This window comes from Schistocerca gregaria, chromosome 2 (genome assembly GCF_023897955.1).
Source record: "Schistocerca gregaria isolate iqSchGreg1 chromosome 2, iqSchGreg1.2, whole genome shotgun sequence".
Taxonomy (NCBI): Eukaryota; Metazoa; Arthropoda; class Insecta; order Orthoptera; family Acrididae; genus Schistocerca; species Schistocerca gregaria.
The window spans coordinates 1,030,752,996-1,030,770,667 of NC_064921.1; the positions used below are offsets into that span (position 1 = coordinate 1,030,752,996).

General features: G+C 36.2%; 1 protein-coding gene across 1 annotated transcript in view; it reads left to right on the top strand.

Moving 5' to 3' along the window:
* Positions 1 to 2,923: 2,923 nt before the first annotated feature.
* Positions 2,924 to 17,672, top strand: part of LOC126335550 (uncharacterized) — a 432,035-nt gene continuing 417,286 nt past the window's right edge. Inside the window, exon 1 of the mRNA XM_049998951.1 lies at positions 2,924 to 3,113. The gene's annotated coding sequence lies outside the window, so the exon portion shown is untranslated. The remainder of the gene's footprint in view (positions 3,114 to 17,672) is intronic.

Genomic DNA, 17,672 nt, shown 5'->3' on the forward strand with positions numbered 1-17,672 from the left:
AAGGAGATAAATCAAATCCAAGTAACTATCACCCTATCTCATTAATCCCAATAATATCTAAAATAATCGAACACTGTGTTCACCAACAAATGAATCACTATTTTGAGAGGAATAACTTGTTAAGTAACTCACAGTATGGATTCAGGTCTAAACTATCCACAGTTAAAGCGGTTGAAAATATTGTTAGCGATATATATGATGGCTTTGAAAATAAATTAATCTCCTGTGCTACTCTCCTAGATCTGAGTAAAGCATTTGACACTGTATCACATAGTACTTTGATCATGAAATTAAGACACTATGGCATGGAAAAGGACACTCTGAAATTATTAGAATCCTACTTAAGCAACAGAGTACAATTTGTTAGTGTAAATGGGCAGCTGTCAAACCCACAAACAATAAAAAGAGGTGTGCCACAGGGCTCCATACTTGGGCCCTTCCTGTTTGTAGTGTATGTTAATGATATGCCACAGTAATCACCCTGTAAAACAGTCCTCTATGTGGAAAATACAACTTTTATCAATTCAGGACAGACTCTTGAATCTGTACGAGAAAAAAATAATATAATATTGGAAAAATCAGTTCACTGGTTTAGTGCAAACTCCCTATTCATAAATGAAACAAAAACTGAGGAAATATTCTTTAATTTGAAGGTATCAAACAAAGAAAATAAGTCCGTTAAACTGCTAGGAATGATGATTGACCAGAAACTTAGCTGGGATAAACATATCACGTTCATCTGTTCTAAACTTGCACATGCTATGTTCCTACTTTATAAGAATAGGAGTAATATCAGCCAAAACTTACTGCTGCATTCATATTTTGCTTATATCCACCCCATCTTTCATATGGTATTCTGCTCTGGGAAAATTCTCCCAATTAAATATCGATTTTCAGATGGCAAAAAAAAAAAAGCTCTTTGATGTATAGTGGGTTTATCTCCAAAGGATACATGCAGGGAACATTTCAAAAAACTTAACATCATGACAGTTCCTTGTTTGTACATCTATTATTGCTTACTACACATAAAAGAAAACATAGCTCAATATCTCCTTAGGTCACCTGTCCAACCCACAATACAAGACGAAACCACACAATTGATCTGCCATACTCTAGACTGTCCAAGATACATAATAGTTATAAACATGAAGGCCTTGAACTGTTTAATATGCTCCCTAAAATTGTACAAACAGTATCTAAAAGTAAATTTAAGACAACATTGGGTCAGTGGCTCAAAGGTAAAGCATTTTACTCAGTTGATGAATATAAAGATTGTAATATGGCAGATTTGCTGTTTTAACATAGAGAAAGGTACCTCTACCTGTAGCAGGACCTAAATTTGTATCAATAGCTTAGGATAATGACATAGTGTTATCAACATGTATATGATAATGACATAGTGTCGTCAACATGAATACTCCCTGCGTAATATAAATCTGTATAATGTTTACTTTTTTATTGTAAAATTAACAATATATAAAATTCCAAATGTGTGCTATTGTACTACACTAACATTCATATGATTTACATATACATTGTTATTAGAATATAACCATCTTTATACTGTAATTGAACTTATTGACGAAGCCCATTGTATAAGAAAATACTGAATGCCTAATAAAGATTCTTATTCTTATCAATAATTAGTTTTGTGATGGCCATGGGAGTGTGCATTTGGGTATCTGTATGGTTGTGAGTGTGTGATGGGTATACTTTTGTTAGAAAAGGAGTTAGAGCTTGAAAGCTATTGTGAGTGCTGTTTCCTGTTATGCATTTCTGTGCTCCATGCATTGGTCTGCTGCAGGTGAGCAATTGCCTTTCCCTTATTTTATGTAATAATACCAGAAGCTACATTACACCTCTTTAGTGCCAGAAACAATTTTCACAGCAAAACGAATAGTAATTTCCATGATCACAAAAAGCTGCCTACATAGAGATATAAAGAAATGTAGGCTTCAAGGAATTAATAATTTTTGGAGAAGTATTTTCACTTCATCTCCAACAGGCATTTAAATGTTATTAATGTAGTAGTACTATTTAAGATACACCTAAAAAATATAAACTCTTGGCATACTTTTAAAGCAAAAGGCAAGGACCCAGGTTTTAGTCTCTGTCCAGAACGCAGTTGCAATCTATCAGGAAGTTTCAAACTTGTATAAATTTTTATGTATGACTGAGCTTATGGGTATGATGCACTATTAAATTTGTATAGGGCCTAATTTAGCATATGGGTGTCTCAAACATGTCAGTATATGGAAACTGTCATTATTCTATTAATTAAATATATCTAATCAAAAGTTTAAAATGGCTGTGCTCGCATTTTTCTTCAATAACGAGGCAGTAATCATAAGTGCAATTTATTTTCACACATTTCAATAATCCATTACTTGATAGTAATGCTGTTGTGTTGCTAATGCTTTGTATTATTTATGTAATCTTCATCATAAAATGCTGTATTGTACTTTGTTCTAATGTCTTAATTGTAATTCCCTTTCATATAAACTGGCCTCATTCCATTTTGTTGTGACCTATTTCATGTCCAAAGCAATGTAAATAATATTGCTCAAAATACAAAACAATCCACTATTTCTGTATAACTGGTGCATATATGTGCGCTGTAATTCTGTTAATTTTTCAAGAATGTATGTAAGATACTATAATATTATTTGAGATGATATTTAATGATAATGTAATGTAGACCTCATCATAAATCAACCAACACTATAAAAAGTTTGTGTTATATTAAAATATTACATTTCTTCTGAAGGTTTCACATTAATTCAGAGCCTTGCCTTTAAATTATTTGTTTTTAGCAGCTTACCTTTTTTGCTGTGAGAGGAAGACACATCCTGCAAAAAATCATTTTTCAGTACTATTAGTCACATATAAATAGTCAATATATTAAAATATAACAATACAACAAAAAAGATTTTCATTGAATACTAGTTTTTTAATGGTTTCCCTTTTCACAGTTCTCAGATTACACAGAATAAAGAGAACAAAAACAAAAGAATACAGAAATATTTATGGCAGTGACCACTGGGTTTCTGAAATGCTACTTTGTAATGAAAGATGAAGAGTTGAAAAAGTTACGAATTTTAGCATTAAATTCTGTAAGTAGTTCTTTACAAAAGAAGAAATGAAGTTAGCTATCTTACTTATAAAACACAACTTTTCTCATGCTAGTTTGGTTGCCACATAGTATCCCACATACTGTTTACAGCCTATTCAGAAACATAAAAATATATTACTTATGCCAGGGGCATTTTGTTGCTGCAGAAAGAAATTATCTGTATCACTTGATTGCATTTTGGAAATACTGAATATGAGTTTGCTAGATAAAATTTTAGTGGTGTTCAAGCTGTATCACATTTGTGCAAAAATCTCCATATGTCATGATCATAATACAATCCAGATTATATAATGTCCCTAAAATACGTTAAGGTGGCATAGCATTCATCAGTGCTATTCAGACTTCTACTTACAGTCTGGTGAAACATCCTAATAAGATAATGGTGACTACAGTTAGCCTCTGTACCATTTCATCTGTATTGATTAAAGCATTCTTTGCTATAACTAAGGGCACACAATTAACCCCAAATGACTAAGCTGAACCTACACTTGGCACCTTAATTTATTAAAGTGTGAAGAATAGCCATGTTGTACCTTCCAGTCAGATATTTTTCTCTTGGCATTATCAAACATTTTAACAATCAGTTATTTTCTGTACAATGGTAAATACTACTAAATGAATTACGGCACAATTATGAGATCTCCACCCACTGACAACTTTCTCATGAAAGATTTTGATGAACATGCTTTAAACTCCATTTTCCTATGGCCAACATATTTTTCTCAATATATGAATGACACATTATTAATCTGTCCTCACATAATGGATGCACTACATCAGTTTTTGGTCTTTAGAATTTCGTGTAACTAAGTATCAGGTTTATGATAGAAACAGAAACCAGTGACCTGAGCCACTCTATTTATAGACAGCCAACATACACAGACCTTTATATATTAGCACAGTTACGACCATGCAGAATTGTAGAGCACTTTAATATACGGATCATCGACAATTTCAGTTTGTGACAACCTAGAATCTAAATTAAAACATTTAAGGACCGGGTCATTGCATGTCACCCGTTATCTCAGGTTTTTATGAAACTTTGTACATTCGCTTATACTTATAAGAACATCAGCATATTTTTGTTGGCTTCCACTGAAACTTCTTTTTATATTCAGTTTTCTGTAGTGATGTTCTGATAATTTGAGTGCAAAAGACTCTCCATGCAAAGTGGTCCTTACATACGGAAATACTTATAGCTCAGGTCTTTATGAAGCTTTTGATTTCTTTTTCTTCTTCTTTTTTTTTTTTTTTTTTTGGAAAGTTAAGAGGGGCACTTAGCTAACAAAATTACAAAAAATATTAATGCACATCACTTTCCAGTTTCTGGAAAAATTACAGGGGCATTGGAAAACGAGTGTATCACATTTCTCCAACCTACCTCAAGCCTAGTTTTGGTCTTAAATAATTCGCAAGATACTAAATGTTTTAACAAAACAAAAATATTAATGGGTTTTCTGCAAATTGACACACAAATAAATTGGATATCTAAGTACTTTTTGCTGTGGTGAAAAAAGGGCCATTCCACAATCATCAGGTCTGATATCGACTGACTCCAATGCAAGTGTATCAAATTAAGTAATCAACATAACTTTTAATATAATTATCCCACTGAGAAATAAGACAGTGACTGCCTTCATGGAAAAATGTTTGTGGTTGCCTATGGAATCATGCACCTCTTCGTTCAAAGCAAGTCAATGGCAACAAATGCCTTTTTTCAAGAATGCAAATCTCTTTTTTTTCTTTTCAGGGCTCCAAAAATATAGAATTTGCATGGTGATCATGACTGTAAAAAGCATGTGTAAGTGCTTCCAAGTGAAATTACCTCTCTGCAGCCTTTACCTTTCCAAAAGCAAAACTGATTGCCACCTAACCAATCCTCAATATTCTTTTCCATTCTTCTGTGTGTTACTCTTGCCAGCAACTTGGATGTTCTAGTAACAGGTGTTAAGCTGATTGTGCAATTGTTCTTACATATTTGCGATCTTGCTGTATTTGTGAACTATGTCGATGATATTTTTCTGAAAGTCTGACAGTATGTCTCGAGTATCACAGATTCTAAATACCAGTTTGAATACCCATCTGGTTGGCTCTTCCCTCAATAATTTCAGCAATGTAACTCCATACAAACTTTTGCAGATTGCTAATAAAATCTTCAACTGAAAAATAGTTACAACTGATGCTGAGCAATACAGTGTCTGGAAAAATACTGCCAAACCTGTTATGTGGCGGATTCTGTCACGGGCTTATATTTATCTCATACCATAAATCAGCTTTTTTTACAGCAAAATAGTTCTTAAACATGATTAAACTTAAGTTCAAGTAATGAAAGAATTTCTACAATATACTTTAAATTGTAGTTGAGTACATTGTTCTATATAAAATTTCATCCATCAAGTAGTGGTAATTAAATTAAAAATATAAATGTTATTTTTGTTTGCAAGTTGACATTTAAATTGAATCTTAATTTAGTAATGAAAATTATTTATCTGCCACTTCTAGAGTAAATAAATTAGAAAATCAAGTCAGGGCTGATGTCATGCCAGTTTTTCTGAAATTTTCTATGAGAGTAAATTTACATAAAATAATCTACATCTACATCCATACTCCGCAAGCCACCTGACGGTGTGTGGCAGAGGGTACTTTAAGTACCTGTATCGGTTGAAGTAAAAGCAAAAAACAGGCCTAGTAAATGATAAAGTAATCATAGACTCATATGCAACTGGAAACAAAATTGAATATGTTAGCAATTATACACAAAATGTATTCTGTAAGTGTGAAGTATATAGTGATGATTATCAGTCTTGCTATTGATAATTTCATAATAATCTTTATCACCTTCACTCTTGCCTGCGTAAAATGGAATTTCTACCACTCTCTTAATGTTGCTTTCAAAAGGAACTATGGAAAGATTGTTATACAGGGTGTTACAAAAAGGTATGGCCAAACTTTCAGGAAACATTCCTCACACACAAAGAAAGAAAATATGTTATGTGGACAGGTGTCTGGAAACACTTACTTTCCATGTTAGAGCTCATTTTATTACTTCTCTTCAAATCACTTTAATCATGGAATGGAAACGCACAGCAACAGAACGTACCAGCGTGACTTCAAACACTTTGTTACAGGAAATGTTCAAAATGTCCTCCGTTAGCGAGGATACATTCATCCACCCTCCGTCGCATGGAATCCCTGATGCGCTGATGCAGCCCTGGAGAATGGCGTATTGTATCACAGCCGTCCACGATACGAGCATTAAGGGTCTTTACATTTGGTAACGTGGTTGCGTGGACAAGAGCTTTCAAATGCCCCCATAAATGAAAGTCAAGAGGGCTGAGGTCAGGAGACCATGGAATTGGTCCGCCTCTACCAATCCATCTGTTGTTGAGAAGCGTACGAACATTTTGACTGAAATGTGCAGGAGCTCCATCGCGCATGAACCACATGTTGTGTCGTACTTCTAAAGGCACATGTTCTAGCAGCACAGGTAGAGTATCCCGTATGAAATCAGGATAACGTGCTCCATTGAGCGTAGGTGGATGAAACTAAAATGAGCTCTAAGCGTTTCCGGACACATGTCCACATAACATCTTTTCTTTATTTGTGTGTGAGGAATGTTTCCTGAAAGTTTGGCCGTACCTTTTTGTAACACCCTGTATAAGAGGGGTTGTTTGTGTTGTTGCCCCAGACGATAATTAGACAAAATATTTGTCAGGATTTGTAAGCGGTGGGTCCTTGAGGTACGGCAATACACAAACACGAGAAGTAAGTTAAAACAGTTTTATTAACAAAGGCTGATTATAAAACACACACGCTACGTGCACCCATCATCACTGTGTCTGACATCCTAATTACGGTCGTATCAAAACATTCCCTGGTGAGCTAAGAAAAAGAGACATATTCGCACCTGAGGCCACACTAGTTAATACAGCACGCTATGTATGGCAGCCAGTGGCTTACTGCCTGAATCGCAGTGCAGCTGGACACATGTGTACTGACCAAGCAAATAGTCAGCATTTCAGATACGTTGGCTGGCAAGCGCGTGATATGTACTGTATGGTTGTGTGCAACCCGTAGGTCCTTACATCACTCTCCCCAGACAAAAAGAGCAACCATAGGTGGGTCAAAACGACCTCCTGGGTGTTTTGAATCTATTTCACCATTCGTGGCATCAGAAGGCATTGAAACATGTATTTCATTTTCAGACACAGTAACGTTTGGTACAGAGAAGCGTGCCTTCAGGATGGCAATTTCATACATGACAAATGCTGTTGTTAAAAGACAAATTAATAAAAGCAATAAAAACACATTACTGACAATCAAGTACGCGTTAACATTACTGGTTGAGTCGGAGGACTTAATTCCGTTTGCTACTTCAATGAAGTTTAACTCATTATTGGAAGAAACCAAATTTTCATGGATGTCCTTAATTAAATCATTGTCTTCAGAAAAACTTGATAAGGAATTCTTTCCATATGTTAATATGTATGAATCATTGTAATAAACAGATAACATTCTTAATGATGGCAAATGTTCAGTTGCAGGAAAAGTAGTTGGCAATACACTAGCCCTCTCAAATAGTTCACATGATAAATCACAATGTGTGGCATTCAAGATTAGTCCACTATTATTGAATTTTAGTGTAAAGGGTAGCTCAGGTGTATCATAGTTTTTATATGTAAATATGACATCAAGGGTGGAGTTAAATGAGAAAATTATACCTTCAGAACATCGCTTAAGAAATGGATGATGAAGATGCATTAAAATTCTAGGGCAATCATCTCTTAGGGGATGATTCATAAACAGGGACAGGAAAAATTCGTTTAAACGATAACGCGAATTTTGTGGTTTTTAAGGAAATCATGCGAATTCAGCTGTTTTTAAGTAGGTAACGCGAAATTGGAGTTTTTCAAGAAAATTTCTCTGTGTCCTCGTAAGAAGTATCGTAAATCTAACAACGTTTTAATGTTCAACTGTCGCACTACTTTTTGCAGTCGTGACGTAACTAGGGCCTTTCGACTATCGACTTTTGCGAGCGCGTACGAACGACCTCTGTGTGAATTTCGATTATTTATTTCTTTTGCATTGTGCCGTTTCAATGAAATGGTGCAATGATAATCTATCACAAACATTTCATCAATGCTTATTAAATGCGGTTAATAACGCAGCAACGATATAAGGCTTGAAGAAATGTGATCATTGAGACAAGACAGTAGCCGAATGAGTAAGCCATGACGTAACGGATAGTTTCGTGGTTCCACTGCATGCGAATATATATTTTTTTTCAATCGTAACATTGTCGACACCTCTGGGTCTTTTGTTATGAATGTAATTCGAGTATTTGGAAGGAGGGTGAGCGCGAACACTGCTAACACCGTTATCAGTCATTGAGCTTACAACTCTACCACTTTGCACTGTAAATGTAAAGGAAAAAATCCGAAAGTGTAATACAAGTATGTTCTGCAATAAATGATGCATTTCCGTCTGATTACAGGTCGAAGAATGAAATAAATATTTCGGTGTTTACTTCCCAATATGTGATGAGTTCCGAATGGTTGGTGCGGCAGGTATCCTACAGCACAGCGTTAATTCCTACGACGGAAACGAGCAGCTATAAAATTCATCCTTTTGGGTTTCCAGCACGCTGGATTAATAACAGTACAGCAACTTGAGTTAATCAGTTTGATGTAGAAAACAGCCAAAGTTGGAAAATTCAGTTACTTTTGTTTAATTGATGATCGATTTCACGTGTTAGAACCGTTTCTCAAACCATCCAAACAAAGAAAAAGGTGTACTCCGTGATAGTACGCAAACCAAGTTAATATTGTACATGACTGTTTTGAAGCCATTAGTCAAGTTTACAGAGACCATTCATTTGCAGGGCAACTATTTTGCGTATGCCCGCTTCCAACCCTTGCGAATGAGTGCGTATTTTTCTGCACTTATTAACTTACGAAAATTTTAAGTAATATCAATATAATTGTTTTCAAATTTCATTTAAATATGGTTCGTTTATGCAGTTATCAGGCAGCTTGCCGCGCATGCGCTGAACTGAAATCGCGTATAAGCAGCGCCTACTCCTGCTTCTGGCTACTTGGAGTGTGGCTGGTGCATGAACAGTGAGAGGAGGCAGCCAGCATCTACCCGGAAATTTTTTTTTGACAGATTCGCGGATGCGCGCAGCTGTCTGAGGTAGAGGGGGGGGGGGGATACACTTCACTTGACTCGTGTTTTGTTTGTGGCGCGTTTTTCAATCGTTTCGAACCTAATGCAGTTCCCGCGTTCGGATATTACACATTTACATTTCATTGTTAATAGTAACGTAAGATAATCAAATGGTCTGTTTTCACCCCCTTTATCCAGATTTTGGTAAAAACAGTTGAAAATGCACTACATAAATGAGTCTTACTACCAGTTGTATATATATATATATTTTGTAGACTTAGAGAAAGCTTTTGACAATGTTGACTGGAATACTCTTTTTCAAATTCTAAAGGTGGCAGCGGTAAAATACAGGGAGCGAAAGGCTATTTATAATTTGTACAGAAACCAGATGGCAGTCATAAGAGTCGAGGGGCATGAAAGGGAAGCAGTGGTTGGGAAAGGAGTGAGACAGGGTTGTAGCCTCTCCCCGATGTTATTCAATCTGTATATTGAGCAAGCAGTAAAGGAAACAAAAGAAAAATTTGGAGTAGGTATTAAAATTCATGGAGACGAAGTAAAAACTTTGAGGTTCGCCGAAGACATTGTAATTCTGTCAGAGACGGCAAAGGACTAGGAAGAGCAGTTGAACGGAATGGACAGTGTCTTGAAAGGAGGATATAAGATGAACATTAACAAAAGCAAAACGAGGATAATGGAATGTAGTCAAATTAAATCGGGTGATGCTGAGGGAATTAGATTAGGAAATGAGACACTTAAAGTAGTAAAGGAGTTTTGCTATTTAGGAAGTAAAATAACTGATGATGGTCGAAGTAGAGAGGATATAAAATGTAGACTGGCAATGGCAAGGAAAGCGTTTCTGAAGAAGAGAAATTTGTTAACATCGAATATAGATTTATGTATCAGGAAGTCGTTTCTGAAAGTATTTGTTTGGAGTGTAGCCATGTATGGAAGTGAAACATGGACGATAACTAGTTTGGACAAGAAGAGAATAGAAGCTTTCGAAATGTGGTGCTACAGAAGAATACTGAAGATAAGGTGGATAGATCACGTAACTAATGAGGAGGTATTGAATAGGATTGGGGAGAAGAGAAGTTTGTGGCACAACTTGACTAGAAGAAGGGATCGGTTGGTAGGACATGTTTTGAGGCATCAAGGGATCACAAATTTAGCATTGGAGGGCAGCGTGGAGGGTAAAAATCGTAGAGGGAGACCAAGAGATGAGTACACTAAGCAGATTCAGAAGGATGTAGGTTGCAGTAGGTACTGGGAGATGAAGCAGCTTGCACAGGATAGAGTAGCATGGAGAGCTGCATCAAACCAGTCTCAGGGCTGAAGACAACAACAATATATATATATATATATATATATATATATATACTACGTTACAAGAAAGTATTTTTCTATTAAAATACTGTATTACTGATGTAGAATGGAATTTAAAACTCAAAACGTGCACTGAAACATATAATAAACTTTGTTTCCAAGCAACATCTGAGTGAACATTAAAAAAAATTAAGAAAATTAAATTTTGCCTTATTTTTAACCCAAGTTAAATACCTTTTGTAAATGTTTGTAAATATTTTGTTACTTAGGAATACCAAAAAAAATAACTTAAAGCTTTCTTGGTGATAGTCATACAGAAAAATCTCTTGGGGATGCAGCCAAGACATTTTATTTATTTTATTTACATTAAAAGATTTACTTCTAAGTTTCATTATTGCTATTCCATAAGAAATTTTAAGCATTTAACATACATATTTAAGTTGATGAGAAAAATTATCGAGTGTCTTAAACTGATTGCGGACCTGAAAAAAAAGGAAGTTCTGTGTATCTTTTAATCTTCTGTATACATCATTGATAAATCATTTTTTTCCCAGTATTTAAAATACATGTAACACTCCACACCATTGTGGGCAACCGCAGCAACAGTATACAAATGTTAAAAATTTAAATAATAGTCTCTGTTGCAGGTAGTTAATTGATGACACATTTCACACTGCTAGCGGATCTTTAGATCATTCTTGAGTTGCGGAGACCGGCTTCTGTGGTCTCCATGACTCAAGAACAATATGAAGAAGCGGGAAACATGTCGTCAATAAAATATCTGCATCATACTGCTGTTTTCATTTTTACCTTTGGTGTTTGTTTTTAAATAAGTGTTTGTGTCAAAAAATTTTGTTTAAGTAATTTTTATCTACACTTTCCTCATGGTTGGCCCATCCTCTCTTAGGAATAGTTCCATTTTCAACATAGCATTGAAAAATGGTTAAATATGACAAAAATAGATAACTGATAATAGAAAAAGCTTGCCATAAAATAAAACTGATTTTTTCTTGTCCCTATTCATAAACAATTCTTTCTCACAGCTGTACACTCTACTGTCTAAGAATACTGCCGATTCAGGGCAAATTAACTTATGACTATATTCACACATATGCAAATAATTTTCATTTAGGAACACAAAATATCTTGGACCCTTGCTGATCAGTAGGTAATCATTCAGCACATACTTTACATGAATACCTGCCTGCCTCCATTTCACAGCGTAAGTATAAATCTTATACACTTCAAAATTATGCTTTGATCTAGCAATGGGTAGAGAAACAATAACAGTTAATTCATCTTTAATCATTAAAGAGTTTGTGGTGGTTAACTTATGGTAACTGTATAAATTGTAAGAGTTAACAGGGTAAATCACAGTATAGGTTGCATGTAGCTTCTGCTCAATTGATAGTAGGATCTATAAAAAGTGTTCTGGATGTAGTAGTACACTGCTCAGACAATAATTTGAACTACTTTATAAGGCTGTTCTTAAGTTACGGGCATCAATTCTAGCATTTGATAAACTATCAGTATTACTTAACAAAGGAGATCTTAAATCTAAGTGTGCACCCACAGCATTTAATCCTTGGAATAGTTCTTGGATATTTGCATTCGTTTCATTACGAATTACATGGAAATGTGAGATAAATTGCTTTACAATATGTTCAATGAAAACTGTGTGGTTAGTAATGGTTCTTTGCATATTCTTTAATATGATAATTTCATTAGAGAGGTTAGTTGAATCTGTTCTGCACTAGATCAATTTGCTTCTTTACAGAATTGAACTGTTGCTGGATTTCACTCAGATTGTACTTGAGGACAAGTTTTGCATTACTTGTTGAGACTACCATGTCTGATAGTGGTTCAAACAAACCTCCTGTACTCTGTGATATTATCACTACAGCATTAGTAGAGTACGCTATCATAGGAAACATTAGAATAAAAATGAACATGGTTAATTAGTTCAAAATACAAGAGTTAACAATGAACATAGAATAAATGAATTTATTGTGGTAACCTGTGGAATAAAATGTATAGTTTTGCTGTGCACTCGTGCAATAGCTTCAATACTAAATTTTCACAACACATTCACATTAGCACATGGCTGAAATAACCTCATGCATTGTATTCTCACACACTACACACGTTTACGCAAATTGTTGGGCTGCCTGGAACAGGATCGCTCAGAACGTGGCGATGCCAAGGCCTCGAAGTCTGGTCTGCGACCATGCGATTCTCGCTTCCTGGGTTTGAGAACAGCAGGTCGGCCTCTCGGTCGATCTTTGTCCTCTTGGGATATTACAGGAAGTCTATCCAGAAATGGCTTTGCATGGCTAACATGGATGACAATCAAATGAAAGCGCAATTGGGGCTTAAGAGTGACTGGTGACAACACCTCCAAGATTGGATGTGGCCCTTTCCGAAACTTCTTAAACTTCTTGACTTGACTCTTCTTTAACACCATGTTGCTCAGATACACAAGATCTCCAACTTGATACTGTGGCACTGCTGCTTGGCGGTCGTGTTGTCGTGCTTGCTGGATAAAGGATTGATGATTTCGCTATTTCACTTCCCTCCTTGCTTCCTTTAGCTTGTGTGCTAGATCCGTTATGTGTTTATTGCTGATTCTGGCAGTTGATCGTGCAAAGTACAAGGGTGGATACATTTTTCTTCTGTAGACGATCTCATATGGACTTAGGCCACTTGAGCTGTGCATTTTGACATTGGAACAACTTACCAAGTATGGTAAACAGATACCCCAATTGTCGCGTTTGCTGCTCACATAATGGCTAACCATTTTAATAATATTCCTGTGGACTCGCTCGACTCTTACATTTCCTTCAGGGTGTGCTGGTGTAGTTCTTAACTGAGTTGTTTGCATGAGCTTACAGGTCTGTTTAAGTAATACACTCATAAAATTCGTTCCTTGATCACTAATCATACTTGGTGATCCAAACTTAAGAATCCATTCTTTTACAAAAACGTTACCTATAGTCTCAGCTCTCTGATCAGGTATTGGTAACATGAGAAGGTATGTAGAGAAATGATCTAACATTGTCAATAATTATTTGTTGCCATATTTAGTTTTAGGCAATGGTCCTACGACATCTAGTCCTACTCGTTCAAATGGTTCACTTGACTCTGGCAGTTCTTGCAATGGTGCTCTCCTTTTTCCTACATTATTCCGTCTGTTACAGGAATCACATTGTGAAACAAACTCGAAAACGTCAGCTTTGCGACTCGACCACCTAAATATTTGAGCTATTTTAATGTTTGTTGCTTTTTTGCTGCATTGTTCTGATAATAAAGAATCGTGTTGTTCTCTCATGATTTGCTCTTTCATGCTTTCTGATATGACTAGGCAGTTTCCTTTTCCTAGTGATTTTGTACAATAATCCATCTATTTCGACAAAACAATCATTTTTCCATAATTTGCATAGTGGATCTTCTTCTTGAGCTGCCTTTAACTCTTCTTCTAGACTTATTGTAACACAAACATTGACTTTTTGACTCATTTCATCAGCATTCCCATGTTGTTTACCAGGTTGGTGAATAATCTTAAATTGGTACTCACTCAGTCTCAATGCCCATCTTGTTAATCTGGAACTTGGATACTTTAAGCTCAATAACCATTTAAGTGTGGCATGGTCTGTAATAACTGTAAATTTTCTTCCCGTTAAGAAACATCTGTTATGTGTTATACCAAAAACCAAAGCACAAATGTCCTTCTCAGCAGTAGTATAATTACGTTCTGCTTCACTTGATTTTCTGGAAGCAAATGAGATTTGATGTTCATGACCATCAGCTTCTTGAGACAAGATTGCAGCTATGGCAAAATTGGATGCATCTGTTGAAAAAAATAAAAGGTTTACTGAAATCTGGATAGGCAAACACTGGGGCTGTGGATAGAGCAGTTTGAAGTTCTTCCATTGCCTTTTTGCATTCTGTTGACCAATTAAATATGGCTCCTTTCTTCAGTAGCTGTGTCATTAAACATGCTATATTCACATAACTGGCAGTAAATCGTCTGTAGAAATTTGACAATCCAAAGAATGATTATACTTCTTTCAAATTCTGTGGTTCAGGAAAATTCTTTACATCTTCAATTAATTTTGGATCAGGTTGAACACTTTCACTGGTTATAACATGACCAAGATAGTTAACTTTACTTTGTACAAAATGACGTTTATCTATTGATAAAGACAGTTTTGTTCTTGTTATATGCTCAAAAACAGCTTGTAGTCTCTCAGTATGCTGCTTCATGTTTTCACCAAAAATTATTACATCATCAAGGTAAACAAGTGCTTGTGTTGGGGTAAGCCCTCATAAAACTGAATCCGTCAGGCATTGAAATGTAGATGGAGCGTTACGAAGTCCAAACGGCATACGAAGATAATTGTATACTCTTGTTGCTGTTACAAATGAAGTTTTTGCTTGATCATCTGGATGCACTGTTAACTGGTGATAACTACTTGTTAAATCACATACTGAAAAATTGGACATTTGCCCAAGTAATCCAATATTTCCACTAAATTTGGTAAGGGGTAAATGTCGGGTGTCGTCACAGCATTCAAAGATCGCTAATCAACACAAAAACGGAACTTTGGTTCTCCAGAAATTGATTTCTTATTTACAATTACAACAGGCGAATACCACGGTGGGTCTAAAGGATCTCTTGGTTTTAAAATTCCGGCTTCTAATTGTTCTTTAACCATGTCTTCTACCAATTCTCTTTGACTAAATGGTATTTGGCAAGGTTTCTGTGTAATTGGGGCTGCGTTCCCTGTATGAATACGGTACTGAACTAAATGAGTGAAGGGTAAATCTGCATACTCCAACAAAACAGGCTCTAAAATCTTGTGTTCATCAGCTGTCAAATGTTTTATCTTCTTCCAAGTCTTGCGCGTCAGTTCATTATTAACTTCATCTCCTCATAATTTTGCGGTACTGTTACGAAAATCTGTGTTTATAAGTGCAGCGTTTGTTACCTCATCTGGAATCTGTATTACGTCACTATTACTTATGCTCAACACTTATGCAACTTTTGTTCCTCGTGGCAAAACAACATCCTCATTGCTCATATTCGTTATTGTAACCGGGACTTTTGCGACATTCTGTCTCACCATTGTAACGACACCTTCACTTCTAGCAACATAACAATGTACTGTATCCAGTAACTCACTTTTCTCGGATCACTCAATTAATAACAAAGTTCCTTCCTTGCTTCGGGGTGATTTAACTCCAACATAGATTGTCTTTCCTGCTCCCTTGGGAAATTGCCGAGGCTGATCAATTTGAACATGGACTCAGACGGTTTGGACTGCTGCATTGTTTGGGTGGTCAATTCCCACGATGTCAGTATTGCTACTCCTTTGAGTACGATCTGAAGAATGATTTCCTAGGTTGTAATTCCTACGGCCTAGTCTGCTCTTTCTTACTGCGGCAAATATCTGTGCTTCATTAGCAGACAAGAAATCAAATCCAAGTACACCATCAAACGCGTTTAGTTATTTGAAACCACTTGCACCCCTGCTGTGTATTTATCTTTATCTTTATTTTCACCTTCATCTTGGCCTTGGCCAAGAATTAATCTACATCAACATCTCCATAGTTACATGGGTTTCCTCCGTTTAACCCTCGCACTTTTAATAGTGGCAGTTTCAATTTATCCCGTTTATAATGCCACATCACATTAATGAGGTCTGTGCTCCTGTGTCAATAAGTGGTTTGATTTTTCTCCCACGATATAGAGCACCTATCACGAAGTCATTTCTGTCTGATTTTTGCTGGAACTAACAGGAATCACTGTCTTTGGCAAGGGGCGGATGGAGTGGTGGCGCATACGTCCCCGTACTCGTTTAAAGATCTGGCAGATTGTCTGTTGTTTGCATTACCTTTCTTCTTGTTGCGACAATCTCTCAAAACATGACCCTGAATCCTGCAATGATAGCAGATTCACTCTCTTTACAATCCTTACACTTGTGACCCATCTTATTGCATCTGTAGCGTTGTACTGTTGTGTTGAAAACTCTGCGTTCCTGTTTCTGTATCTCATTCGCTCATCTTAGTGTTTCAACGAAACCAACAGCTGATTCTACTGCTTCCTGAAACATTTTACATGATGCCAATCGAACAGCTTTGCTTACTTCCTCTCCATGCAAACCATGAATTTATGTGTCCAAGGCTCTCTGGTCAGCTTCGAATAACTGAATGAGATTTTCATTTTCATCTTCTACTCATTTGTACATTTGAGTGTTGATGCTCCAAATTCTCTTAGCAAACTGCTCAATGGATTTGTCTCGTCACATTAGCAAACTGTGAAGCTGCTCTCTGTAAAATCTGAATTTGTTTATCGGTTTAAGTCTCTGAACAACAATCACTCTAAACTCATTGTAATCTTCTGTTTTCACACAAGCAGGCTCCGTGATAATGAAATCTTGTGCTGCTCCCTGAAATCTTAATTTGGGAACCAACAGCTTATTGGCATCAGTCCAGGATCCTAACAGGGCGGCACCTTCAAGTTTACGAAAAAAACACCTTCACATCATCTTCAGGCTTCCCACTAAACACTGGTTCTGATGGCAGTAATGAAAAATTCTTTATTGTAGTTGTGCATGTACTGCATGAACTATCATTTGCCAAGTCTTTCGGAATGTTATGCTAGCTTCATTCTGCTTTTAACTGCCGAATTTTTTCTTGCAGTTCATGCAGTTCATATTCCAGCCAAACTGGAGTTGTTGTTGTCTTCAGTCCAGAGACTGGTTTGATGCAGCTCTCCATGCTACTCTACCCTGTGCAAGCTTCTTCATCTCCCAGTACTTACTGCAACCTACATCTGTCTGAATCTGTTTAGTGTATTCATCCCTTGGTCTTCATCTACGATTTTTACGCTCCAAGCTGTCCTCCAATGCTAAATTGGTGACCCTTGATACCTCAGAATATGTCCTACCAATCGATCCTTTCTTCTAGTCAAGTTGTGCCACAAATTTCTCTTCTCCCCAATTCTATTCAATACCTCCTCATTAGTTATGTGATCTACCCATCTAATCTT